Source organism: Papaver somniferum, unplaced genomic scaffold (genome assembly GCF_003573695.1).
Source record: "Papaver somniferum cultivar HN1 unplaced genomic scaffold, ASM357369v1 unplaced-scaffold_139, whole genome shotgun sequence".
Classification (NCBI taxonomy): domain Eukaryota; kingdom Viridiplantae; phylum Streptophyta; class Magnoliopsida; order Ranunculales; family Papaveraceae; genus Papaver; species Papaver somniferum.
Genome location: NW_020623156.1, coordinates 3,330,192 through 3,357,692, shown reverse-complemented (window position 1 = coordinate 3,357,692; position 27,501 = coordinate 3,330,192). Strand labels below are relative to the sequence as shown.

At 34.3% G+C, this 27,501-nt stretch overlaps 1 long non-coding RNA gene across 1 annotated transcript; it reads left to right on the top strand.

Moving 5' to 3' along the window:
* Positions 1 to 17,228: 17,228 nt before the first annotated feature.
* Positions 17,229 to 19,716, top strand: LOC113335307. The gene is made up of 3 exons (XR_003353252.1): positions 17,229 to 17,349; positions 19,167 to 19,231; positions 19,538 to 19,716. It is a non-coding gene; the product is annotated as an uncharacterized LOC113335307 (long non-coding RNA).
* The last annotated feature ends 7,785 nt before the right edge of the window (positions 19,717 to 27,501 follow it).

Here is a 27,501-nt window from a genome sequence, read left to right as displayed (position 1 = left end):
AAATATTTTCTAGCATCATCTAAAATTTTCGCATCCCAAATAAATTAATCCTCACTACTTATGAGAAGACGAGAACGAATTTGATTTTCCCTTTCGCAGAGTTCAATATTCTTGCGCTTAGCTTCATCTCGCTCAAGTTGAACTTCAAGGAGAGCCTCCTGGAATTTCGCCAAAGCCTTGGCACCTTGATCAGAGATACGATCCTTATCACTTATGAGACCACTAATTTTGGTTCTTAACTCATTGGTTTTCTCTTTGGAATCAATAAGGAGACCCTTAAATCTATTGGCTAAGCCTAAACTGGATCTATGATCAATTTCTAAGAGGAGAAATTTAGATCTAAGTTCATTTAGAGAAAGAGATGAAATTATATCATTTGAGAAGCTATTTAAGAATTGTTAAGACGTTCAAGAAGGGTATCATTATCCAAGGCATTAGGAAATGAGCGAAGAAGGGTAGCTTCATCAGAAAGACCATAAATGTCTGCAAAAAGATCATTTAAATAAGATAAAACAACAGGATGAATGAATAAAGGGAAAAGAGAAAAGTAACATACCGTAAAGATGATTATTAGCTTGCTGAAGACTAGAGATTTTGTTCTTATACGCAGAAGAATCAATTTCTAATTGTCGATTTTTCTCGCGGAGACCTTTAACTTCAGCTTCCAATTCTTCATTCTTTTTGCGAAATTGAAGATTCTTCTTTTCAAGATTTCACGTCTTCTCTCTAGATCTGAGGCAACAGCAAAAGAAGCTTTTCCATCCTGCGAAAAAATATTAAAAATATTAATATGGAAAGAAATTTTGAATTATAACAATGAAGAAGTAAAATGATAAAGATATACCAGACTATTGAGAGAATGCAAAAAATCGGGAGTCACTGATCTGGAAACTCCACGAAGAGAGCTATCACCATCCAGTAAAGGAATGTCGCAAAGAGTAGAGAGAGATTTGCAGGTATATGCGAATTGGCTATCTCCCATTTCGTGTAGAGAATCAGAAAAGAGGCCAGATAACTTAGCCATAGAAGATTCAGGTGGAGAATCTTCACTTGCAGCAATATCATCGTTGTCCTCATCACCCTTATCACTTTCAGAATTTTCGTGAGGAGGAATATTTGAAGGGGAAGAAGAACGAACTTTCCTTTTCTTTGGAGGAGGACCAGTTGATTTTTCTCTGCGAAGAGCACCTTTACCTTTATCACCAATCTTCGCAACATCAGCAGATTCTTCTACTTCAGCAATAATCTTCACACACAGATAGAAATAAGAAATGGAAGCATGGAAGTAACATTACTATTTAAAGGCATAAGAGAAAATTTCTTACCTCATCTGTGTATGAGCGAAGAGCTAACAGAGTACTAGATTTCCCAGTCCTGTTATAACTATCCTTCAATTTTTGGATCTGCGAAATGTCGCAAGAGTTAGCGAACAGAATAGAAAAAACCAATAAAGAAATATAAAATGAGTTAAAGCGGAAAAACATACCTCTTTCTCCTTTTCGGGACAAGAGAAAACCCAAGGTTGATAAGAAGCGAGATTCGCAGGAAGAATATTTGACCCAGCAATGTAGGGTCCCTTTAGCATTAAAGGAAAAACACACCATTTATCATCTTTAGATTGGCGAGGAGTTGTGTTTTTACCAGAATTACAATCAATATCTTTCATGAGAACTTTTGATTCATCAATATTATCTTTCCTTTTTAAACGAATACCCCAGCGAGTATTCTCTTTCTTCATGGAGATAAGTTCATAGTTCTCAACGAAATTCGCCACTGTATACTTCTCAGCAACTATCTCTAGGTTTGCGAACTTAGGATCCCTAAGTTCTTTGGAGTATAGAGATCCTCTACCAGCACCACGATTAGCGAACTCTAGCATCAGACGGATGCAGTCCGCACTCAGTTGGAAGATGGCTCGCGAAAATCCTGAATGAGCGAGAATTTAATAAAATAAAGGAAGATCTGGGTTATAAAGAGGAATGGGGAGACCTGCGAGAATCTGACGTAGCGAAATTATGATTGATTGATCATCACAATATTGATCATAGAAAAGCTTGACAGAAAGAATTGATTTGGCATTCTCACCAGGAATGGTGGAAAGTGTGAAACCTTTATCAGCAAGATCTTTTTGGACATCTTGTAAATTCTTCTCATATCTATGACCACTTGGAGCCATGTTTGAATATCGATTATGGGAATGTATGGAAAGTAAAAGGATTGAAGGAAGAAAAAGTTACAGCAGCAGAACTTGCACAAGAATAACAGAATTGCAGAGACGAGAGAATAAAAATCGAAGAGAAAGTAAAAAGAAAAATAGAAAGAAGAGTAAGATTAATATATAAAGGAGATTTTTTTTACTCGAAGAAATAAACACCATTAAGACGAAGAGACGTGAGCGGTTGAAAAGTTGCGGTTACAGAAGACGTGTCAAGAAATAAATTGACGAAAGAATACGTGTGATAAATGCAGAATATGAAAAGATGAGAAGCTGCGGCATTTCTCATATCATTCTCTACTTTGCAGAGAAGATATGAGAAGAGGCAAGATGTAGGATCAGAATCTCGCAATGATAATGCTTCGGCGAAATTATCAATGACACAGCATAACAGCGTCGCAGAACAGTTTCAGAAATGATTGAATAAATGACGTCATCTAAGATCACGAGAAAGATGTGATAGTCCTGCGAAGATTAGAGAGTTTGCGAAATTAACAATTGTAAGGTTGCGAGAATATCGCAGATCATATCCGAAAGTAAAGGACAAATTAGCTGTCATCCACTGTGTATTTTCTTATAAATAGTCGTTCGAGTTGTAAAGAAACGAGAGAGATCTTTTTGAGGAAGAAACAAGTAAATAGGAGAGAGAAAGTTCAGAGCAGAGATCATTCTTGAATTCTTTATCTTTCTTGTAAGAACATTCAAAGATTTATCAATAAAATTAAGAGTGTAAACCTAAAAATGAGTTGATCAACAATGAAATCATATGAGGGGTGTAGTGTAGGATTTCCTGCAACTACATCCTTGATCTCAACTACACTAACTATCCTAGTCCGAGACTTAGCTATAAGAGACTAGAAAGCAAGACTTATAGTTTTGATCACTACATCTTTTGCATTGGGTAAGACCATTCCTGAAAAGGACATTGTGATGAAAATTCTCAGATCTCTGCCATCTATATACGATTCTAAGAAGCATGCCATCGTTGTATAATCTCACAACGCTGTCCAGAAATACTCTGGTTGGGAAGCTAAAGATCTTTGATCATGAGCATACGTCAAAGTCTAGCAAGTATGTTGCTTTCAAAGCACTAAAGAACACTAAATTACTTGATAAAAGCTAAAGTGTTTACATCTTTTAAGATGATCTTTCTGAGGCTGATTCATCAGATGAAGATCTTGACAAGTCAGTCTCGTTGATCACAAGACAGTTTAGGGATCTTCTTTTGAAGAAAAGTAAACGGTTCTCCAGAGATAAATCCAAGTCATCAGATAAACCACATAATCGTGTTCCTCTAAAAATAGAGATAATGATGAAACTGATGACGAGGATATTCCTTGGTGCTTTAAGTGTAAAGGTTTTGGTCATTTTGCAAATGAGTGTCCAAATCGAAAAAAATACACTGGGAACAAAGGTTCTGCTTTAACTCTTGATGAAATGTCTAACAACTATGATTCTAATGAAGACGAAAAATCAAGTGTTGTACTTCTTTGTGAAAATATTGATTTTGATAATTGTAGTAATACATACATCAATCTAGATATTCTTTCAGAAGAAAACTCAACCAATCTGGAAGATGAAACTGACCTTTCTTTTGGAAACTCTGTGAATAATGTTTCAGGTTCAACTATGTGCCTAGCAGCTTGCACATCTCAGATGCCTGAATCATATCCAAGATTGACGTGCTCATATTGTTCACTCAAAGTTCATGAACTATCAAAGTATTACAAGTACAAACACAAACTGAGACATGTCAACAAACTTCAAAGAAGAGAAAATCGATTAGCAAGCAAACCTAAACTTGCTCAAAAGACTGCTGAGGTATGTAAGATTTTATCTTCGTCTAAGAAGTTAGTTTCCAAGGATAAAATAAGACCATTAGAGAAGAAAGTATGGTCCAATCGTTTTGATAGACAGAGGTCTATGGATTCCTCTCAAAAGGAACAAGGTGGGAAGATTGTTGGTCACCGCAACACAACTTGATTGTGTTGATTTGTGTATCTTGTCTCATGTGCCTCATCAAAAGAGACAGGGTCGTGTACCTCTCAGGCTTTAGGAAAAAGTTTGTTTTCTTGTTTTTTTAGTTCCCTGTCTATCAATAAAGGAGGGTTATTCTCGACAATTCTACTCTTTCTAGGGTTCAAAGTTGTGCGTGCACGAACCTGTTAAAGGTTGCATAACCCTACATTCCTTTTTCCTTCTCTGAAACTCTTTTCAAGAATACTTTTTCAGTTTAAATTGTGATTTCCTCTCACAAACCCATACTCTTATGGATACTCCAAGCATTATGTCTTCTGATGGAAAAGATGTCAATATGATTGTTAAGCCATCAATCATGAAGGAAAAAGAGAAGTATTTGTTGCCTCCAACTTTGAAAAGAAAAAGAAGGAATGTGAGGATTATGTCATTATATGTCATTATGCAAATATTGATGGAAGATAGGATGGACTTTTGTTTATGAGGATTATGTCTATTATATGTCATTGCGCATATAGTGATGGAAAATAGAATGAATCCTTGTCTATTCAGTATTGATCTTCCCTGATCCATATTTTTATGTATATACTGTGCGGCTCCGTAAGTTCTCTTATGTTGAGCATTTCCGATTAAATTAATCATGGGTTTTCTTGTGGTTAATTTGATTGAGTATTTTATGGATTCAAATTCATATTCGTATGTAATTTGTTATGTCCAAAGAAATCCTTCTTTTCTTGTGAAAGTAAGGTCGCTCTTGTTGTTCTCTCGGGAATGACATTTTATGGGGGAGAGTTCTTAATTGAACTTGTGCTTAATTGCCAAATCTTTGTGGGGAGTGCGGCTGTGGAATATTATAGGGGTTATCTTGTATCTTTATAAACTCCTTGATGAAAGCATTTAGCTTCGGCTATATGATTGCATCTAAAAAGTTGATATGTGCTTGCATTTGGTCATGAAATGTCTCTATGGAAATTTCATTAGGATCCCACTAGTATTTGTACCTTTGCCAATTTTATTGACAAAAAAGGGGAGAATTAATGTGTAGTTCACACTACAAATACATATGGTTTGCGGATCATTATGTAAGGGGAAGTGGTTTCCATGTGAGATGGAGTATTGACTAAGGGGGAGTGATACATATCACCATAGTATTGTTGTCGAATTTGTGATACAATTGAACTTTGATGTTGTATAATAACACTATGACAATGTGTAACAATGATTGAGAATTCTTGTTTTCTCATTGTTATGGCTACGGATTTTCAACAACGATGATACTAAACTTACAACCTTTGGGATCATTGAAGTATTTGGAAGTGACGAAGATTTCGAGTAATGTTGAAGAACCAAGAAGATCAGGCATGTGGAAGAGAAGCTATAAAAGTTTATATCTATTTTGTATTCCATATGTATTGATAGTTTCATCACTAAAATTGACAAATCGGGATATTGTTAGAGCACTGCTCGTTCGAACTTGTATGCGTTGTTATCTCAAGCATGTTTGTCAATGTTAGTGATCAAAACTATAAGTCTCGATTTCTAATCTACGTATATCTAAGTCTCGGACTAGGATAGAAAGTGTAATTGAGCTCTAGACTCCATGGCGATCATCATACAAAGACGAAGAACTACTCAAGGAACTGGTGTAACTTCATCGACTAAAAGGTATGTGGAGACTTGAACTTATCTATCACTAAAGTCTATCTACTCTATCTCCTATCTTGAGACAAAAGTCTTATTTCTATATAGACTATGATTATACACATTTGTTATTTCGAGACGAGTTTATCTCGCTTATGTATTTCTCGAAATATGTGTTGGTAAGCTTTCGCTTTGGCCAAGTTCATCTTTACTAGTGACGAAAGTCATATTAAGTTTTAATTACTTGAAAATTGCTTTGACGAAAATCAACTATATAACGTCCTCTAAGAATGTTTCAATGATTGAAATGAGAGTTTAGAATATATAACCATTGTTGGATACAAACATTGTGTGATAACTCATACATGTGTAAGTCCTTATTCCTTGAACCAAAGTATGCGTACTTTGCTGATCAGGAAAATCGGAACTAAAGTCCGCGTACCAGTACCCGCACCATCAGAAATCCACGCCCGTGAAAATCTGCTGGAAACGATTATTCGTGAAATTAAACTTATATAAACTAAGGAATGCATATTTGCAAACCGTGGCTATAAAGTTCATGAATCGATTCGAGTGAATCAAATCATTTTTTGCTTAGATTGTGTCTTGTATACTTCTATAAGATCTAAGCAATTGAACAACTCTCTAACTAGTTCATTTGAGTCATTTGAACTAGTTATGGTAAAGAAGAATATGGTTGATATGAAAGTGCTCACATGGCTAACCATTTGGTTAACTATTGTTGAACCAACTAAATGTACATGTTTGAGTTCGGTTACACAAACCTAAAACATGCATTTCATTTGTGTGTAACAAGCTAAGTTTTGATCTAACGGTTGAAAGATATTAGCTTGAATCCAATCAGGTTATCATCTAACGGTGAATATTGAATGCTTTGTTAATAATCTAACATTGAATGCAAACCCCGATTTAAAAGACTATATAAAGGAGAACTCTAGCAACTAGGAAACATAATCCCCACACCTCTTGTGTAATACTAGTTGTATAAGCTAGAGTCGATTCTTCTTTAACCTTAGGTTTCTACTGAGATCCTATAAGTTAACGTGTAATACCCGCGTACTTTTTCTTAAAATATTAGGGTGCGAGCCCAATCCAATTGGACTGGAAGACTAGGATTAACGCAATGTGGAGTGTGAATCTAGTTGTCGTTGTATTTCTTTTGAGAAACACTTGGGTTTTTCCTGAGAAATTATACTTCTCTTTGTGTGAGCCCGCCCGTAGAGTGTGTACAGACGCTAATAGAGTTTTTATACTCGAATTGCCGCAAAATGACACTTGTCTTGATCGTGTGCCGATATTAAGAGAAAAGAGGGGCGTTTTGGTCATTTCATTATTTTGATAAGTATTAACTACCAAAATTGGATTCATTACATTTTGTTTTTCCCATCTGATTTCTCTTTCTCCTATATCAAAGAAGAAATAATTTCTATTACAAAAACTTGGAAATTTGAAGGTTGAATTGCATCGATTAATCGTTTGATTTGGTTTGGTTTCCTTGGAATCGTTTGCTATTGAAAATGTAGGGGGAATTCTTCATAAAACTGTTTTTTAATTGATTTATATGATTTCAATTCGATTATTTCATGTTCAATGAAATTCAAACCTCTTCATACTCTTATGAAACTTTATATGATGGATTTGTGACGTTTTGAACGAATTCATGATTGTTCATCTTGATATTGAATTTAGGGTTCATGAAAAGTTCGGGGTTTCTTCTAATCTGATGTTTGAACTTTATTATTCCTAAAAATTATCCATGGGTACTTGTAATTTATTGGGTTTGATCTCCATTTCTTCTTGAAACTCCGTTTTGAGCAATTCAAGGATTTCTGAATAGTTTTCTGTACTGTTTTAGAGATTGATTCTCACCCAGTTCCATCATTTATTTTTTTTGTTTTTATTTTCACACAAAATAAGGCTTTCTCTTCTTTAAAACTAGCCAAGAATCAATGGATTCCGAAAAGTAATGAAGTCTGGGTGAATTTTTGAGTATAGACTTCCAAAACTGTAATCTCTGAAGAACTTTGTCACTGTCATGTTTATTTGAGATTTTTAAGATACGATTTATACCTTATTTCTTTTGGTTATGATTTTTATTTAAAATATTAGACTCTCATCTTTCTAAAAAGACCAAGTTTGCTAAATTCCATTGTGTAATGAATTTTGCACGAAATTTTGATTGCAGACTATCAAAACTGAAATTTCTGAAGAACTGCATATCTGTCCTGTTTTATGGAGATGTTTAAACGCATCTATCTAACTCATTACCTTGATTATGATTTTTATGTTAAAGATGAGTTTCTTAGATTTCAAACGATACCAAATTCACTGAATATCATCGTATAATAAATTTTACACGAATTTTTGAATATAGACTGTTGAATCTGCAATTTCTGAAGAATTTGATTTCTGTCCTGTTTTGTTGAACTACTTTTGCCCAGATATAAAACTCACTGATTTTCTATATCATTTTTATCTGAAATATTATGTTTTCTACTTTAAAATGAGCCAAGAAATACTCATTTTCATTTTGTAATAAATCCTGCACAATTCTTTAAAAACAGGTTATGCGAGCTGCAATTTCTGAAAAATTATGTTGTTGTTCTATACCTGCATCTCTAGTTATTTGAACTACTGGAATTATTATTTTCCTGGTAATCTTTACATGTTTTGAGATCTTGTGTAGTCTTTCAAATGATAAGATTGGTTGGATTTTAAATTGTATCAAAGCCCATGGAAATTTAAAAATGTTGGTGGTTTAAAACGGATTTTCCACACAAACTCATTGGTTTGATGTAGTTGAAAATTTAGATTTTTTCCCAGCTTTATGTTTCAATACTTACATGTATTTATGATTTTGTTTTATGCGGGAAAAGCTAAGGTATGTTGATTTCATGGTTTATGAATCAATATTTTGTTGATGGTTTGTTCGATTCTGGTATTTAACGAAGTTTGCGAATTATTTATGAACTGCGTTGAGCATCCTCTTGATTATGAACACTACTGATGAGTTTTTCGGGCCCACAAGGGGCAATCCATAATAATGGTGACCTGCGGAAGATCGTCCGGGACGATAGGGTGGTTTTCTGATAAACCTTGACAATTGGTTATTCAGACCCTCATAGTAGATTATTACAAACTCACTTGTTTAAGATGTTTTCGATTGTGTATTGGCTTTGTAAGGCCTTTGATACTTAGATTTGGATGTTCTCAACAACTTAACGCATTGTTTATTCTTTATTTGATTTGATATCTTATTGTTATCATATTTGGGCATTCTTTATACTCGTGTTATCGTATCGTTAACTTTCTACTGGGTTGTGGCTCACCCTTTTGTTTTCCACAGAGTTTAAAGGCGGCTTGAGGTAGTAAAGCTTTCTTAAGATTGGTGCATTGAGTTTTTGGGGTCAAAGTGAGTACATCACTTTGTGTTCATATATATTCATATGTATCTGGGTTGGTTTGTGAAAAAAGGATACAATATTCTCCTATATTGTTTTAGTTTGTGAAAATTGATACTATCTTTACTTATTATTGTGATTTGTAAAAAGTGTTGTTCTCTTTTCTTGTTGTTGTTTGTAAAAAGAGTATATTTTTGTAGTGATAAAGGTGAAAACGATAGAGAAAGAGGCAGAGTTTTTTATTGATCATAAACTAGGTTACATGGATACAATAACATATATGTCCATGTAACGAAAACCCTAGGTATAGCTAGTTGGGCCCCACATCCATGTGTCGTAAGCCCTACAACACTCCCCCTTGTGCGGTCCAATAGAACTTCGTATGTTGTGCTTCACATAGAGTGCTTCGAATATAGTTCTTCACATGTTGTCCTCTCCTTGATGACTTGTGCCGAAATAAATTGCCTCATTAAAACTTTGGCAAGGAAAAACCCATTGGGACAAAACTTTGGTACAAATCTTCACATGTAGTACTTCACATATTGTATCTGGTACTTTACATGTAGTTCATCACATGGAATACGGTCTTCAAGGACCGCAAAGTCTAAGTTAATTGCCTCCTTAAAACTTCGACAGGAAAAACCCATAGGGACAAAACCTGAACTAAATAAAAAAGAGTACAATATTAAGAAAACTTATAACATACTTGGATGTGTATATGTTTCCTCATTAAAACCTTGACAAGGAAAACCCAGCGGGGAAAAATCTTGACGAAGGGAAAAGAGTACAACGTGACAGATGCAAGTAAAAGTGATCCGTTGCAGATGATCACTTTGCTCCATTGAAGTTGACTAGTTGCTTCTCTTAAGGTAGAAAATCCTCGTGGGAAAGACAATATCCTTAGATGGGAAATCATATTCCTGGTGTTTGTTGTTGTCTCATTAAAAACCTTGTCGAGCAACAAAACCATGTGGGAGAAAGTAACCTCGGTGAAGGAAAAGAGTTCAACACACCACTAGATGCTCCCCCTGATGCCATACAATTTTCATTAGTCTAATGCAGTCAAAAGGAGTTTATCACACATTACTTTGGTGAATTGGATGTTTATAGAACCATGTTGTTGATTCTGGAAGTTACGTTGCTTAACGGACTATCGTGTTTCATTTCTTTGATTCAGATATTTTCAATAATATCAACTCGATATTTATGTCTTCAATGTTCAACATACTTGATGCTTTTAGTATTGTCTCGCTAAAAACCTTGTCGAGTAACAAAACCCTTTGGGAAAAACTATTCTCGATCGAAGGGAAAAAGAGTACAGCACGGCTTCAATTTTGAAGTAAATTATGTCGACATCATATCCTTGGATCCTCCCCCTGATGTCGGCATCTCCCCATGATTACTTTCAGAGTTATTCCAGACTGTTCCTTTAGTCATGTACTTTTCGAAACTGAATATCAGTAATGACCTAGAAAATAGCCTATTGTATCTTCCCCTGATTACTTTCGTTGGAGAAGAGATTATTGTTCCTTTATAATCAACAACCTTTGGATTGCACTTTCATTAGCATTCCTTTTTATGTCTTTGCATGGATAAAACAAATTCATGTCAATGGTTACTTTTAAGTATATGATTACGTTCATTATACCATTCCAATGACGTTGCGTTGGCGCTGAGCTATATCTAGCTAACAAGTTAACTGAGGATGTAACATTTGGTCGAGTACATTATGCTAAATACAATAATGCGTCTATTGTAATTAGATAAGGGAAATTCATCTCCCGACACATCTTCATCATCTTCCTTTATACGAATTGGTCATTTACTTACATCTGAACCTCGACTAACCATGGGAGTGCTAGAAGGATGCATGTCCTTGTTAAATTGCCTGACAACTTTAGACATATGCAAACTGGTGGAATAATATACCACAAGCTCAGTATTCGACCGAGCTTTCCCCAGATTTTCATCTCAAAATTTGGATTTCAAATAGCTTTTAAGGTCTCTTATTACATCAAGAGTACCCATCATGTCTGTACCATCGACATAGATAGCTATAATTCCAAATCAAGAACTTTGTTGTTAATGCGCAAGGAAAAATAACTTACTTGTCTATCCCCTTCAAATCAAATAGCCACTTAGACGGGTATACCACTTCCGCCTGATTGCTTCAATCTATAAGTGAACGTTCTATATAATTGTAAACACATTCTGTGGTTTAGAGTTACTTGATTTGGGCAAAAAAAGTCTATCAAGTACTTTTGTAAATATCTTCTATCTCTTGATTCTTTCAGAGATACACAATAACCACATACATATGCTGCATTTCAAGTCCTTTTGAAATTACCAATCTAACTAAGTAACAGAACTCTATAACGTTCATTACAAGAGAACAATTCCAGGGCTTTATGAGAATCCTCACGCCATAAGGCGAATCTTTGTACATTAAGACTACTTTCTTCTCATTATACTTTATGACAAATTAATTATGTATGTCCAATAGGATTTACACTTGGTTGGTTAGCACTACCACACCAAATACCCGTATATTTGCCAAAGAACTAAGTTCTACCTGGATTGTGTAGGCCAAATATGTTACTTATTTGAAATTAATCAAAATAATGCATGGTTCAATCTCATTCTGCTCTAGTTCTGGAGAAACTATTTATTAATTATATCATCATTGTGCACGCATGATCCTTCCATTGACTCATGTGCATTCTCATAATCCGTCAGGATTTCATTTTCTCTAGAATCATTTAAAACTTCGGATCCTCCAGTATTGATTCATGGACATAGTCAGAGACAATCATATGAGATAATTTCATTGATGATACAAATTAAGTTGTGCCTTACTCATATACTTCCTTTCTAGGTGAGCATTGATCAAACCTGGTGGTCTCTCAATCTTCCTTTATGGAGCCACAGCCTCAACTACACTTCCACCATGTGTAGTTGCAACACCTTAGTCTATGGTGTACCCCATACTGATGATTTATGACCTTGCAGGAATATTTGCAGCTGATATGTGTGATCTTGTCACTTTAGCGACATCAGTATAGATCTGAAAATTGATTATTCTTTGTCACTTCATATTTACATTTGTGGAGTACAAGAATCAATATGAGACACAGTGGGAACACACCACGACAATTCATGTTGTTCCCTTAGAAAATATTTTTTCTTATCTCCCCCTAACGACGGAAGACTGTCTCATTAAAGTGATAACCTGCAAATGTAGCAGTAAGAGATCTTCTGCCAAAAGGTTTAAAATGCGGATAATTGTTGGGAACTCATTTCCAACATAATTACTTAACAGTTTTGAAAACCCATCATAGTACGATGAGGAGTCGTAATGGCACATATATAGTGCAATCCAAAATGCGTAAGAACACGAATGTCAGGCTTAAATCCAGTTACCAACTGGTACGCAATAAAGGTTGACTAATATTGGGTTAAAAAACAAATAAAGTAATGATTCGTTAATATTGCATATTCCCCAAGAAGTTAAAGGTAGGTTTGTACGCATAACCATGCCTTATACACCATCTGTAACCTTTGATGGTAGCCTCCGCAAGACCATTGGGTATAAGATGCTCTATATTGACCCTATTAAACATACAATATTCATCAATTCCTTTGGATGTAAATTCTCTAGCATTAACAAAGATGGTGAGCCTTTGCACTTTGCATTTTGTATTATATGCAAGGACGTTTTACAAAAATTAAACGCATCGTTTTTTGTGAGCAATAACTGATTCAACGCGTTGAATCATCCACCATAGCCATACATCACTTGAATGGTCCGCATTCTGCATGGATATATGTTCACTAACAACACTTTATTTCTTTGAAGAATGAGTTATCTTTCATTTGCATCTAAGTAAAACATGATGGTATCAATCATGTTTTACTAAAGAAAGACTTTGTAAGATGAGTGACGTGCTTCCTTACTTTAAAGCATAATGGGGAGAGGTACTGCAAATCTATTAAATTTAGAAATCACTAGTTGTGATAGATGTTGTAACTCCGCATTCTACTAGTTCATTGTCTTGTACACTCAAATGAAGTGATGCCCGTGTTAGTATTTTCAAAACGGAACATCGTGTCACAACCAATGTGCCTTATGGTTATGTCAAAGTCTTTATGAATCAATCCCAATCGATTCATTGTCTGGGTTAAAATGGATTCAGTAATTCAATTCCAATAATTTACATTGCACTAGATTGACACATTAATTTTCTAAGGATATGCTTCCTTCCACATTCATTAGGAATAATTTATAGATGCAATCAACTCTATTCTCAGTATAAGTTTCCAAAAAGGTAGGTAACTTTCTATGAACACCCTTTGCCCTTAACGATACGTGATTATCCTTTAGTACACACATAGCTTAGACATTGAGCCTTGAGATATTTAATAAGTGGTGTGGTCTTATTATGTAACAAAAGTCAGATTCAACTAAATTTCTTTAGCATGAATATATGTTACATTCCATCCAGATATATCCCAAGTGCTTTAGAGAATTTATGTCTCGTGGAAATGATGTACTTTCCATTCCGTAAGCGCAGACATTTTATCTAGTTCAATTAAATAGTCAATTGGATAGGCAAAGTTCTTGTTGCCATTAAAGTTGATGTGAAAATTGGTTGTTACTATGTTACACACATTACATTGTATATACCAACACCTATAAATAGATGCATTTCCAACTCTTTCATTTATGATGGAAGCTAGAATTACATTTTAGCCGATCCCATGTTCAATTGATACCTATACTTTGGTGTCATTACTGCTGGGGAAATTTTTTTTTTGTCTCATGATATATATGTCCTTTTTCACATGCTTTATATGAGTCGGTACGTCTAACCCTCATTACTTTGGGGTTCTTTCCATTTTCAATTTTGCTACATTTATCTTAATTTGAGAAATTTATTTATCTCAATATGCCAAGAGAATCTGACTACACATGTCAACCACTTACTGTAGGTTGAACATATTACTAAAGATAATTCTCTTGTTGTCATACTTCAACATATACCGGTTCGTTAGTATTATGGATGCAGTAGAGAACTGAAATTTTATGACTCATATCATCTTTTGTGAGTTCTTCCACAAAAATCAGAATATATGTGATTTTATTTGAACGTATGTTTTGAAACTACTGACATATACATTCCACGGAACATTCAATTTTTTTTTTTTTGGGAAAATATCAAGTATCCAATAATGGTGCTCAAGTACTTCTAAGCCCCAAATGAATACATTGGAATTTAGTTGGTACAACCGATTGAACAAAAAATAAACATCATTCAACTATAGCCAATATCATATTCAAGGGAACAAAATAATAATAAAACCAAAATTCTTCATGATCAACAATTATAATTTAAGTTGACTATTTATACGACACAAACTTACCTTGAGGAAAAAAACAGAACTAGGCATGTTCTTAAAAAAATAGAATAAGCCCAACAAGTATTCAAAGTTACATACCTCAAAACTTGGTTCCCACAATACGTAGACAGAACCGAAACACGTTTGATCGCGCACGCCCCAAAACTCTGAAACTTGGAACAGGATAACACGCTCTGAGACTTGGAATAGGGCCAGGGTTGGGCTAGAACAGAACTGGACTGAACCGGGGTTGGCTGGACCAGGTGGAAATTTTCCAGCGGAGATTTACTTTTTCTCCTCGGAACGCATGTTTCATTCGCAGGCCGAGATTTGTCACCGATTGAACATCGTGTACATAAAACAATTACCAAGGACCCAAATAAATTAATTAATCTGACTAAACATGAAAACAATCAATATTTTATTATTACTTTTTACAAAAATAAAATTGTATTGTGAAGAAAACCAAACAGTGTATATCTATCTACCAAATAGTAGAGTACATGATCAAAAACAGAGAATCATGTTACATGTTCAAATTTTTAACCTATGTCAACAGAGAAAAACATACTAAACACCAAATTCAGTCGCAGAAAAGACATTCAAATTTTAGTAGATCCAAAAATAATCACAACAATTATTACAAGACCATAAATGAATACTAATATGCAAGATAACATAACGGTGGGGAAAAACGCATATCATAATCTTTACTTTTCTTTTTTTATTATTATTATTTAAATATTATTATTATAATTTAAAACAAAGTTAACAAATATTTCAGACAAACATGTGAGAATAACAAAAAATAATAGGCATAATCCCGTAGGATAAAACAGATGATTGATCTGACGATAGCATTATTATACAATATATTACAAAAAAAAATTCCAATAGGCTAAAAGTCATTATCACCAAAACTAAACATCAGATGAATATCATATTATAGTATTTATTTATCAATTCCTAGACAAAATATGCTATACTATCATGGAGACAAGCCATGTGACAAGCAATCATAAGATCTGATTTATAAACACATTAATTAAAAAAAAAAAAGGAATGGGAGATTTAGGAGTACCTCATGTTTTTTAATTGAAAAGAAAGATAAGTAAAATAAAATGGCGTCACAACCAGTGAGATTTAGATTCACAAGGACTTACTCAAGCATATTGAATGCATAACTCGGGAACAAGTTGTGTTGATCAATCGATATACGAAGAAAAAAAATAAATAATCGGCCTATCCAATCCTGCGACCCAAAGGAATAAGAAGAATCGGAACAAACCCAACTTTAGCTCGGTGGTATAGCATCGGGCATGATAACGTTTTATAGTGATAAAAGTGAAAACGATAGAGAAAGAGGTAGAGTTTTTTATTGATCATCAACTAGGTTACATGGATACAATAACATATATATACATGTAACGGAAACCCTAGGCATAGCTAGTTGGGCCGCACATGCATGGGCTGTAGGCCCTACAACATATATTAATTAATAAGTGTGAGTCATGTTTAAATGGTTTCATGTCTCATATCCTATATCCACACTTTTTGTTTAACTGGTTTATGTTTATGTAACTTCTTTTGTTATGTTTAATAATAGCATGACTTTTACTCTTGTTTACAAACTGGTTTTCAATCCGTGCATCTCAAATGCAGCTCAGGAAATTTGGAACTTGCCGATAGATCGAACGCCACGGCCGATCGGAAGCGAAAAAATTTCGGGCCGTCACATTTGGTATCAGAGCATACGTTTCGATTTCTTTGGGATTTTCGTTGTTTTTCACAATTGTTTTCTGCAAGTTTACTATGTTTTGTTTTGAAATTTTGGAATGAAACATTGATTTCATTACATGGATTTGAAAAAGGTGTTAAGAATCTTTTTATTTTATGAAATCTTAGACTAACAACCAGATACCGTGATATGTATATGATTGGGTTGTTAGTAATGAGTAGTTACTAACAAGGTTAACCTTTTTAAAGTTTGTTTTGTGTATTTCGATTAGTGCAAGTTCAACGCTTTCTTCTTCAGCTAAGAAGTGAAGGGTCTCAATAAGAGACGAACAGATTTTTGGAAATGATCTGGCAACAAAACAACTTCGAAGAGACAGTGTGGGAGCTTAAATTTTGGATCCAGGAAAACGTGTGGAGTTACTAGGAGGTAACGTCTGTTAGTCTCTTTCTCTATTTTGAATTTCGGGACGAAATTCTTTTAAGTGGGTAATGATGTAATACCCGCGTACTTTTTCTTAAAATATTAGGGAGCGAGCCCAATCCATTTGGATTGGAAGACTAGGATTAGCGCAATGTGGAGTGTGAATCTAGTTGTCGTTGTGTTTCGGTTGAGAAACACTTGGGTTTTTCCTGAGAAACTATACTTCTCTTTGTGTGAGCCTGCCTGTAGCGTGTGTACAGACGCTAATAGAGTTTTTTATACTCGAATTGCCGCAAAATGACACCTGTCTTGATCGTGTGTCGATTTTAAGAGAAAAGAGGGGCGTTTTGGTCATTTCATTATTTTGATAAGTATTAACTACCAAAAATGGATTCATTACATTTAGTTTTTCCATCTGATTTTTCTTTCTTCTATATCAAAGAAGAAATAATTTCTATTACAAAAACTTGGAAATTTGAAGGTTGAATTGCATCGATTAATTTGGTTTGGTTTCCTTGGAATCGTTTGCTGATGAAAAGGTAGGAGGAATTCTTCATAAAACTGTTTTTTAATTGATATATATATGATTTCTATTATCTGATTTCATGTTTAATGAAAATCAAACCTCTTCATACTCTTATGAAACTTTATATGATGGATTTGTGACGTTTTAAACGAATTCATGATTGTTCATCTTGATATTAAATTTAGGGTTCATGAAAAGTTAGGGGTTTCTTCTAATATGATGTTTGGACTTTATTATTCCTAAAAACTATCCATGGGTACTTGTAATTTATTGGGTTTGATCTACATTTCTTCTTGAAACTCCGTTTTGAGCAATTCAAGGATTTCTGAATAGTTTTTTGTACTGTTTTAGGGATTGATTCTCACCCAGTTACATCAATTATTGTTTTTGTTTATATTTTTCATATAAAAGATGGCTTTATCTTCTTTAAAACTAGACAAGAATCAATGAATTCCGATAAGTAATGAAGTTTGGGTGAATTTTTGAGTATAGACTTCCAAAACTGTAATCTCTAAAAAACTTTGTCACTGTCTAGTTTATTTGAGACTTTTCAGATCCAATTTATACATGATTTCTTCTGGTTATGATTTTTATCTAAAATAGGAGTCTCTCAGCTTTCTAACAAGACCAAGTTTGCTAAATTCCATTGTGCAATGAATTTTGCACGAAATTTTGATTGCAGACTATTAAAACTAAAACTTCTGAAGAACTGCATATTTGTCCTGTTTTACGGAGATGTTTAAACGCATCTATGTAACTCATTACCCTTGTTTATCATTTTTATGTTAAAGTTGAGTTTCTTAGATTTCAAAGGATACCAAATTCACCGAATTTCATCGTGTGATAAATTTTACACGAATTTTTGAATATAGATTGTTGAAACTGCAATTTCTAAAGAGTTTGATTTCTGTCCTGTTTTGTTGAACTACTTTTGCCTGGATATAAAACTCACTGATTTTATATATCATTGTTATCTGAAATATTATGTTTTCTACTTTAAAATGAGACAAGAAATACTCATTTTCGTTTTGTAATAAAGTCTGGACAATTCTTTGCAATTTTTGAAAAATTATGTTGTTCTATACCTGCATCTCTAGTTTTTTAAACTACTGGAATTATTATTTTCCTGGTAATCTTACATGATTTGAGATCTTTTGTAGTCTTTCAAATGATAAGATTGGTTGGATTTTAAATTGTATCAAAGCCCATGGAAATTTAAAAGTGTTGGTAGTTTAAAAAGGATTTCCCACACAAACTCATTGGTTTGATGCAGTTGAAAATTTAGATTTTTTCCCAACTTTATGTTTCAATACTTACATGTATTTATGATTTTGTTTTATGCGTGAAAATCTAAGGTAAGTTAATTTCATGGTTTATGAATCAATATTTTGTTGATGGTTTGTTCGATTCTCGTATTTAACGAAGTTTATGAACTATTTATGAACTGCATTGAGCATCCTCTTGATTACGAACACTACTGATGAGTTTGTCGGGCCCACAAGGGGAAATCCATAATAATGGTGACCTGTGGAAGATCGTCCGGGACGATAGGGTGGCTTTCTGATAAACCTCGACAATTGGTTATTCAGACCCTCATAGTAGATTATTACAAACTCACTTATTTAAGATGTTTTCGATTGTGTATTGGCTTTGTAAAGCCTTTGATACTTCGATTTGGATGTTCTCAACAACTTAAAGCATTGTTTATGCTTTATTCGATTTGATATCCTATCGTTATCGTATTTGGCCATTCTTTATACTTGTGTTATCGTATCGTTAACTCTCTACTGGGTTGTGGCTCAACCTTTTGTTTTGTTTTATTTTCCACAGAGTTTAAGGGAGACTTGAGGGAGTAAGCTTTCTTAAGCTTGGTGCATTGATCTTTTGGGGTCAAAGTGAGTACATCACTTTGTGTTCATATATATTCATATGTATCTTGTTGGTTTTTGAAAAAAGGATATAATATTCTCCTATTGTTTTAGTTTGTGAAAATTGATACTGTCTTGTTGTTGTTTGTAAAAAGAGTATATTAATTAATAAGTGTGGGTCATGTTTAAATGGTTTCATGTCTCATATCCTGTAGCCACAGTTTTTGTTTGACTGGTTTATGTTTATGAAACTTCTTTTGTTATGTTTAATAATAGCATGACTTTTACTCTTGTTTACAAACTGGTTTTCAATTCGTGCATCTTAAATGGCAGCTCAGAGAATTTGGAACTTGTCGATTGACCGAACTCTACGGCCGATCGGAAGCGAAAACATTTCCGGACCATCACAGTTGGTATAAGAGCATACATTTCGATTTCTTTGGATATGATTTTTCTATAGAGGAAAGAGAGAACTTTTCTTTGAAGGAGAAAATAAAAAAGATAACTGATAGGCGGAGTTGGCGAGACGGGAAGAAGATGGGACGTGGTATTTTTTGTTTTTGTTTTGTTTTATTTAATTTCAATTTACTTTTTATTTTCTTCTTAATTAAAAAAAAATAACTGACAATGTTGTCGCACCAAAAAGTGTAACAAAATAAACATAAATAAAAGTAAAACTAGTCTCGAATTAAAGTCACACTTTTAGAGGTTGTTGTAGGATAAGAATCTCGCAATGATAATGTCTCAGCGAAATTATCAATTACACGATACAACAGCGTCGCAGAACAATTTCAGAAATGATACGATAAACGACGTCAGCTAGAATCACGAGAAAGATGTGATAGTTTTGCGAAAATTAGAAAGCTTGCGAAATTAACATTTGTAAGGTTGCGAGAATGTCGCAAACCATACCCGAAAATAAAGGACAGATTAGATGTCATCCACTATGTATTTCTCTATAAATAGTCGTTCAAGTTGTAAAGAAAAAAAGAGAGATCTTTTTGAGTAAGAAACAAGTAAATAGGAGAGAGCAAGTCTAGAGCAGAGGTCATTATTGATTCATTTATCTTTTCTTGTAAGAACATTCAAAAATTGATCAATAAAATTAAGAGTGTAAACCTAAAAATGAGTTGAGTAATAATGAAATCATATGAGGGGTGTAGTGTAGGATTTCCTGCAACTACAGTTGTTACACATAATAGCGTGACAAACTTTGTTACACTTATAAGTGTGATACTTGTGTGTTACAAATTCCTCAATTTGGTGTAGAGCATGTAGTTTACCAGTAGCCTTTCGGTATTCAGCCCAGAGTGCAGAAATTTGAGATATGCAAAAATTGGGAGTCACTGATCTAGAAAATCCATGAAGAGAACTATCACCATCCAGCAAAGGGACATCGCAAAGTGTAGCGAGAGCCTTGCAGGTGTTGGCGAATTGGCTATCTCCCATTCCTTGCAGAGAATCAGATAAGAGGCCAGAGAGCTTAGCCATAGAAGATTCAGGTGGAAAATATTCACTTGAGACAAGATCATCATTGTCCTCATCATCTTTGTCACTTTCGAAATTTTCTTGAGGAGGAAGATTTGAAGGAGAAGAAGAACGTACTTTCCTTTTCTTTGAAGGAGGAGCAGTTGATTTTTCTCTGCGAAGAACACCTTTACCTTTATCACCAGTCTTCGCAACATCAGCAGGCTCTTCTATTTCAGCAATAATCTTCACACACAGATAGAAATAAGAAATGGAAGCAACAGTATACAGTTTAAAATCATAAGGAATTTTATTTTACCTCATCTGTGTATGAACGAAGAGCTAACAGAGTACTAGCTTTCCCAGTCCTGTTATAACTATCTTTCAGTTTTTGGATCTGCAGAATGTCACATGAGTTAGCGAACAAAATAATAAAGACAAATAAAGAAATGTAAAGTGAACTAAATGGGAAGAAACATACCTCTTTCTCCTTCTAGGGCCAAGAGAAAACCCAAGGTTGATAAGCAGCGAGATTCGTAGAAAGAACATTTGACCCAGCAATGTAAGGTCCTTTTAGCATTAAAGGAAAAACACACCATTTATCATCTTTGGATTGGCGAGGAGTTGTGTTTTTACCAGAGTGCCAGTCAATATCTTTCATGAGAATTTTAGATTCATCAATGTTATCTTTCCTTTTTAAGCGAATACCCCAGGGAGTATTCTCTTTCTTCATGGAGATAAGTTCATAGTTCTCAAAGAAACTCGCTCTGTGTATTTCTCAGCGATTATCTCTAGGTCTGCGAATTTAGGATCCCTAACTTCTTTGGAGTACATAGATCCTTTACCACCACCACGGTTAGCAAACTCTAGCATCAAACGGATGCAATCCCCACTCAGTTGGAAGATAACTCTCGAAAATCCTGGGTGAGCGAGAATTTCATAGAATAAAGGAAGATATGGGTCTTAAAGAGGAATAGGGAGACCTGCGAGAATCTGACCTAGCGAAATTATGATTGATTGATCATCACAGTACTGATCAGAGAAAAGTTTGACAGAAAGAATTGATTTGGCATTTTCACCAAGAATGGTAGAGAGTGTGAAACCTTTATCAGCAAGATCTTTTTGGACATCCTTTAAATTCTTCTCATGTCTATGACCACTTGGATCCATATTTGAATATAGAGTATGGGAATGAATAAAAAGTAAGAAGATTGAAGGGGGAAAAATTACAGTAGCAGAACTTGCAGAAGAATAACAGAGTTGCAGAGATGATAAAAAGAGAAGAGAAAGTAAAAAGAAAGTGGAAAGAAGAGTAAGAAGAGTATATAAAGGAGAGTTTTTTACTTGAAGAAATAAACATCATTAAGATGAAAAGATGTGAACGGTTGAAAAGTAGCGGTTACAGAAGACGTGTCAAGAAACAGATGGAAGAAAGAATACGTGTGATAAATGCAGAATATGAAGAGATGAACAGCTGCGGCATTTCTCACATCATTCTCTACTTTGCAGAGAAGATATGAGAAGAGGCAAGATATAGGATCAGAATCTCGCAATGATAATGTCTCAGCGAAATTCTCAATTGCACAACACAACAGCGTCGCAGAACAATTTCAGAAATGATAGGATAAACGATGTCAGCTAGAATCACGAGAAAGATGTGATAGTTTTGCGAAAATTAGAAAGCTTGCGAAATTAACATTTGTAAGGTTGCGAGAATGTCGCAAACCATACCCGAAAATAAAGGACAGATTAGATGTTATCCACTATGTATTTCCCTATAAATAGTCGTTCAAGTTGTAAAGATAAGGAGAGAGATCTTTTTGAGTAAGAAACAAGTAAATAGGAGAAAGAAAGTCTAGAGTAGAGGTCATTCTTGATTTCTTTATCTTTTCTTGTAAGAACATTCAAAAATTGATCAATAAAATTAAGAGTGTAAACCTAAAAATGAGTTGAGTAATAACGAAATCATATGAGGGGTGTAGTGTAGGATTTCTTGCAACTACAGTTGTTACACATAATAGCGTGACAAACTTTGTTACACTTATAAGTGTGATACTTGTGTGTTACAAATTTCTCAATTTGGTGTAGAGCATGTAGTTTACCAGTAGCCTTTCGGTATTCAGCCCAGAGTGCAGAAATTTGAGATATGCAAAAATGTCAGCTTACTGCTGCATGGGGGAGGTTGTGGAGTCCCCATGATTTTTTAGCCAACAAATTATAGCCCAACTTAAACAAGATAAATAGTTGGGCTCTTAGACAAAGATTTAAGCCCATAAAATATTCGTAGTCCATCCTGTTAATGTCTATCCAAAAAAGAGTGAGGACCCCTTAATTACTACATTAGAACCTTCCTATATTGATACTCTCCGGAAAACACAAAATTATAGGTATATGGAGCTCACTAATATAGGGAGGTTGATAAATGTAAGATTTTACACATCAGGGCTATAATTTTGTATCAATATGTAGAGATTATTAATATATGGAGGTTCTGTATCGCTAAGTTAAGGATGAACCTAAATTACAACTGGACCAGACATATATTCTTTTAACTAAATATAAAATAAATATGGGTGGTGAAAAGGCGAGGGTACCCAAATATACCTCAAGCTAAAACTTTTGCTACCTATAATTCCTTTCTCCGAAAGTGATTGTCTATGAACTAAGTCGAGACAATGCAACTAATCGGTTCACACTTCATGTGCTCATCTATGAATACGAGATCGAGACAATAAAACGACGAAGTATGTTTACTTGATAAAAAGGTTCGGACTTAACCAAACACAATAGGATTGCTTATCAAGTAAATAGGAATTAACGTTTGTGTAATTTACATTAATTATAATAAAACAGTTATAATGCGGAAACATAAAGTAAATTACACAACAAGATTTTGTTAACGAGGAAACCGCAAATGCAGAAAAACCCCGGGACCTTGTCCAGAATTGAATACTCTCAAGATTAAGCCGCTACACAAAATTAAACCTAACTACGTATAGTTGAGACCAAGTAACTAAACCTATAGTCACCTAGTTCCGTCTGTATTCCCACGCCTCCAACTTATGAATAAGTCACGTACTTGGAACAATTCCTTTGTTTAATATTCCAAACAGTAAAAGAACACAAATCTGTTAGGTATCAACTTTATTCAACCAAGTGATGTGAGTCGGACAAAGCCTCTTGTGTTTATCTTAACATAAACTCCTTCGTCAGGTTCTTAGATATATCTTATGTTCAATCACCAAAGGTAATTGTTAAGATTTTGCAATCAATACTTTTAATCACAAAAAATTGTATTGATGCCGATCTACACAACTAATCAATCTAATCTACCACAAGGATAAACCGATTATAGTTGGATCCTCTTATACCGAAACAAGTATTGTGCACACCAAAGATTATGAACCCAAAATCACAAATCTTCAATATATTCTTTGTCTTCAAATCTTCTTAGGTCTTCAATAAACACTTTCACACAACAACTTGAATCTCTTGTGATCAATCACGCACAGAACGGAGTCTGTTAACAATGGATTATCACAAGATCGTCTTTAGCACTAACAACAATCTAAAGATCCATGTCGAAACTTCGATCTAGTTTGAGTGAATATTATATCAGAAGAGAAGATTCTCAATCATAAATAAACTAGGTGCAATCAAAGTTCAACCACCGTTAGTCAATCAAATCAATCGAAAACATAAGATAAACCGCAATTATCTAGTTTCCATCCAACGGTACTCGTAGAGATTCTCAATCCCAATGAAGACTTTAAACTGAGCGGCAGTAAGAGATTTCGCCTAATTAGGTTACTCTCCTCTCCGAATGGGCGGCTACACCAGTAACAACACAACCGAGGAAGTTTGCTGTCACGAAGGATTAGTTTGCTAGAAATGCAAACTTCAAGTATTCATAGACAAGGAAGTTTGGACACCAAGGAATTTCCAAAACCGAAAATATTCTCAAAGATATTCAATATATTCCAAATTCGGTTTTCATAATTCCTAGAAATGCTTTGTCCCAAATAATGACCGAAAATCTCTTTGGAAAATATCAACTAGTAATTGCACATTACTAATTCTCATTTTTCTAAACTAAAATTAACAACCTTAACTAAAAGATTCTTAACTTATTTATATTTTGATCCTGGGATTTTCTTCCTGTAGCTATTAAGGAATAACTTTGAACAATAAAAGATAAACATTACTGTAGTGTTCAAAGTGTGCCGAAATCCTTACTTCGTAAGTCCTCTTTCATACTTACAACCTTGAAAGAGATTTGCCGCACCTCCAAACAAGTTTAGAATTAGTTCATCTAACTTTCAAGAACTATGCGATTGATTAAGAAACACTCAATCCCAAATCATGGGTTTAACGGTTCTACCAAAACAAGTTCTGGTTCTACCTCCATGTGAGTATTGTGCATAGTCACACTATATTTCCAAAATTCGGTTGACTAGGTACTCGGATCGGTTCCCCACAATATGGTATCTAACTCATATGTGTTGCACATGTCCATAGGATCGGTTCTCCTTTGCCTAAAAACGTGTTGCACATGTCCATAGGATCGGTTCCCCTTTTCTGCTACAACCTTGTTGCACCTCATACAAGGATCGATTCCCCTTTGTGATGTGTTGCACCTCTTCATAGGATCGGTTCCCCTTTACCCAGATTCGGTTCAATAAAACAAAAACTCGATCATATCATTTCACGTGATTACTTAAGATCGGTTTCACTAATAAAAATCATACCAATACATAAGTCAGGCATTTGTGAATAGTTTTACCAAGAACACAAACAAGTCGTGAGCGGTTATACTAAATCACATATATTGGATGTTCACAAGATATGCAATGAATAACAATCCAAATAATGCCTGGCGATTTCCTTTTCGATTCATAAACAAGTTTATGAACTTACTTCCTTAAAACACATGTAAAACATTGTTTCCTAGGATGAAATACTCACCTCATACCCATACATAATCACAATAGCATTTAAACGATAATGTCGATGTCTTATCTACAAAGTTTAATGGTTAAGCAATAAACTTCATATTGTATTCCTTAATACTATGTCTATCTAGAGTGTTCATGCTTCGCAGTTTCGCTTTCAATATGCACGACTTGAAAAATACGTTAGGGAATGAAACAGTTCAAGTCAAATATCACTAACCTCAAGTGTAAGGATGATGTTGTCGTTGTAGCTTCTTAATTCTTCACTTCTTCAAGTCTTCGCAATACTTGTAATGTCTCATATCCTAATACTTTCAAGCTGGCCTATACGAAGTTGACTCTAGTACATAATCAAGCGACTCTTAAATGAGTTTTGATTCACTAAAATATGACAACCAAACTTGACATACCAATGCTTGGTGGGTTCAACCGAGCTATGCTCTAACAATCTCCCCCTTTGTCAATTTTAGTGACAAAACTCTTACAGTCATATGGATAAACCAATTACAAGAATTCATTACACATACGCTTGATTCCCGAATTCAACAATACAATAACCTGCATTCATTAAATCCTTTAAATGTCGTTGTTGACATTATAATAACAAGGCTAACACTCCCCCTAAAGGCGAAATAGGTAGATTTCATCAATACACACATCTTTGTTATACCAATTAATATGATATGCTACTCCCCCTTAGTTTATGCTTTCACTCTTTCGTTAGATAAACGTTTAAGCACAAATTTTCTTTTCCTTAGTGATACCGATCAATATAAAATCAATACCAGTATCACTTGTTTACTCCATATATTTCTGCCCCTTTTTGTCACAAAATGACAGAGAAACGAAAAAATAAAGGACAACACGAAAAGAATCTTACAAATCTCAAAATAGACTTGCAAACCTATAGAGTTAAGAACGAGGGTTCCACACACCATTTGAGATAACCAATATCAAAACCGAAACTACAAAGTAATTTGTTTTGATACGTTATCAAGGAAACAATTGCCCGAAGCAATTTTCCCAATTTAGTTTAGCAAACCAAAAATCAACTAAGCAACTTAGTCCCTTTGCTAAACCGATTGTACAAATACAACCGCTTCATTCGATAATACCAAAATAAAGATAACTCTATTTTTCTCATCAGGTTCTAATTATCCATATAACTTACACCTTTCGATTTTAAATAAGACAAGTACTAGGTTAGTTAACTAGCATTTTTTTTAAGGAATTTGATTAGACTTGAATAACCGAAACCTCCACTTTGATAAGTTTAACTAAGATAAACTTAGCTTCTGTTATCAGGAATCGAATTGGACTAAACAATCCATCCCGTAAACCTTTTCTTTCGTTAAGCCATAAATAATTCATACAAACCAAATAAATCAACTTGCAAAATTATTCACCTCAACCGGAAGCAATTGAATCAACATAAGCATTAAAACACCGCAATTGCACCGAAATATTGTAAGCCTAAATAATTTATACCACACATTAAAGCAAGATAACAATAGTTTTTCTTCACCGGAACCAATTGAATCACACACACATCCATACACACGTAATGGAATAGAACATCAATTGTACCGAAATTTTGTTTAGCAAAAGCAAAATATATATGAAATAAAATCAGGCTTTTCTTAAACAGGAAAACAATTAACTAACAACATTGTTACCTCAAATTTCACATCCACTTCTCCAATACGTTTGCATATTCTTCCAGGGAGTTGATATCGAAATATCATTATGTTGTCATTCTTATGCAAAACAAAAGAATAATAACAACCAACCTTTACCAGAGAAAGGTTGAAAATCGGTTTTAACAATTGCAAGCAAAAGTTGAAAACCTTTGAAACACATATGCTTTTATGCTAAACC